Here is a 3,140-nt window from a genome sequence, read left to right on the forward strand (position 1 = left end):
GGTGTTGACAGAAGCATGTAAGGCATACAGCTCCATGTACATGGCTTGTTCTGTGCAAAGACTGAGAGAATTGTACGTAGGAAAATGTGGGGGTACCAGGCTCTGTGCAAGACACAAAGTGAATTTTTTTTAAAGCTGTAGATCTGGAAGATGTTAATTAATGTCAGTAAAATGGGAACAAAGAATTTAAGGCAAAAATAGAAATAAAATGTGTTAACAAGCTTCCCATTCTCTAAAATGCTTTGGGGTCTTAGTTTAAAAAGGTGATAGTTTTTAGAAGATGTCTTTTTTCTTCCTTTCTTCTTTTTTTTATTTTTATTTTTTATTTTACAAAAAGTACAAAGAATGTTTTCCAGAACTGTGTTTGGAGGACACAGATGCCTTCAGGCACAAGAGCACAGACACTTGGTGCCAGTGTTCATGCCCTGCAACCCACACTCAGCTTCCACCTCAGCTCTACCTTGCTTACATGATCTCCCTCACCTTCCCGGTGCTTCCAGCTCTCCTGACTGTGGTTAAGGGTATCTTTTCAGCAGGCAGTCTGTATGTATGTCCTTTCCACTGCTCTCCACATTTTTCTTTCCCTTTGCTCTTTATTCATTCATATACTTCCCAACTATTTGGCTGCTGTATGAGAGCTAGAAACTTGTCCCATCTCAAAAGTCTAATGAACTCTTTAGTCAACTTCTTAATTGTGTTTATCATAGAATCATATCATAGAATCATAGAACAGGCTGGGTTGAAAAGGACCACAATGACCATCTTGTTCCAAACCCTGCTATGTGCAGGGTTGCCAACCAGCAGCCCAGGCTGCCCAGAGTCACATCCAGCCTGGCCTTGAATGCCTGCAGGGATGGGGCATCCACAGCCTCCTTGGGAACCTGTTCCAGTGCCTCACCACTCCCTTCAAGTATTGGAAGGCCACAGTGAGGTTCCCCCAGAGTCTTCTCTTCTCCAAGCTAAACAAGCCCGGTTCCCTCAACCTTTCTTCATAGGAGAGGTGCTCCAGCCCTCTGATCATCTTAGTTGTCCTGCTCTGGATCCATTCCAAGAGCTCTGCGTCTTCGTTGTGCTGGGGGCTCCAGGCCTGGACGCAGCACTACAGATGGGGCCTCTCAAGAGCCGAGCAGAGGGGGACAATCACCTCCCTTTCCCTGCTGGCCACCCCTTTTTAATGCAGCCCAGATCACAGTTGGCCTTCCGGGCTGCAGGCGCACACTGCTGGCTCATGTCCAGCTCCTCGTCCACCAGGACCCCCAAGTCCTTCTCTGCAGGGCTGCTCTCAAGGAGATGTTCCCCCAGTCTGTATAAACACCTGGGTTTGCCCTGACCTAAGTGCAGCACCCTGCACCTTATTGAACCTCATTAGGTTTTTATGGGCCCACTTCTCCAGCCTGTCCAGGTCCCTCTGGATGCCTTCCTTTCCCTCCAGTGTATCGGCTGCACTGCTCAGCTTGGTGTCATCTGCAAACTTGCTGAGGGTGTACTTGGTGCCATCATCTGTGTCATTGATGAAGATGTTAAAGAGCACTGGTCCCAAGATCAACCCCCCTTCCTGTCTCCAACCAACACATTTCTTCTACAAATATTCCCTCTTGAAGATAGACCTTCTTAAATGCAGCTGGGACATGGCAACTAGTTGAGGAGTGCTTTGTTTTTCACTCAGTTGTATCATGTACTTATGTTTGTTGACAATAAAGAGAAAACCTGTGCCTATGTGCAGCCAGGATTCATCCCCTCCTAGACATTGTGTAAGGGTTGGCAGTGGAGGCAAGAATGTTTTTCTTGAGATCTCTGCCTACCTGCGGCCTTCTGAATGTAAGCAGCTTTTTTCCTTTGCTTCTCCATCCCCAGCTACTGCACTTAGGCTTATCCTCACTTGCTTCAGCCTGGGACTCTGCTACCCTGCTATCATAGCTGTGTTTTCCATCGCATTATAGCATTACAGCTGTTTTCCCCAATGTTCTTTCGTTTCCCATTTTTTTCCTCCTTTTTATTGTCTTCCAGTTTCCAGCAGCACAGAGAGCAGGGCAATCAGAAGTTCTCTCTCCTCTTTTTTTTTTTTTTTTTAATTTATTATTCTTAATTATTCTACATTCTCTCGCATTCCTTTTAATAAATCAATTCTATCTCAGTTGGTTTTTTTCTTCTATTTCCCCCCCTTCTCTCATTGGGAAGGGTGTCATGTGATTAACTCTTCAAACTGCAACACAATTCAAAGAATGATATGAAGTTAAATGCAATCCATTGTAATGGAATGAAATCCAATGTAACCCTAACCCTAACCACAAACCAAACACAATACAGTGTAATGAAATACAATGCAATGGGATGAAATGAAATACAACATGATGGATTCTAATACAGTCATAACCCCAACCATAAACCTAACTTAACCCTAATCTTTTCACTAAGTGTAATCTACCACAAACATTAAACCAAACCAGTAATACAATGGGATGAAAAGTAATGCATAGCAAGGCAATTAAATGCATTACAGTGGAATGCAATGCAATCCTAACCTTAACTGTAACCCTTATCCTAATCCTAGGTGTAGCCCAAGCCCTAATGCTAAACCTAACCCCAACTCTACCCCTAACACTAACCCCAACCCCAACACAAACCCTAACCTTAACTCTAAGCCTAACCCTAACCCGTAAGTAATACAATGGAATGAAACCAAATGCAATACGAAGCTAAATCCTAATCAAGTTAAAGTTCATGAATTCAGCAGAAATTTGATCTGTCTAGTCAGTGTTCACTGTGAGCCATATGTAATGCCTTAAGAAATCTCCCTACAGTTTGTCCAGCTGTGTTATGCCAAGCTACTACTACCTTCATCATCTGAGACAATAGAGGAAGAAGAGCAAACGAGCAAACTAACACATACCAGTGTAAAAAAAAAATAAAAATGCAAGGCTCAATCATATTTTAGAATTCATATAAAACATCTGCCCTTCCTGTCCAGACATTCTGCCATGTCCACCGATATATCACTTTTACCAAGGACAGAGAGAGCTAACATGAGCAGAATTACTGGAACTCCACAACAAAATGCCCGTTTCCCTCTTTTTGGCTTTGTTGTATAAAATGCACTATTTGCTTCCGAGTCTGTGGTTAGACGTTCTATATTAAAAAAA

This window comes from Meleagris gallopavo, chromosome 4, assembly GCF_000146605.3.
Source record: "Meleagris gallopavo isolate NT-WF06-2002-E0010 breed Aviagen turkey brand Nicholas breeding stock chromosome 4, Turkey_5.1, whole genome shotgun sequence".
NCBI lineage: Eukaryota > Metazoa > Chordata > Aves > Galliformes > Phasianidae > Meleagris > Meleagris gallopavo.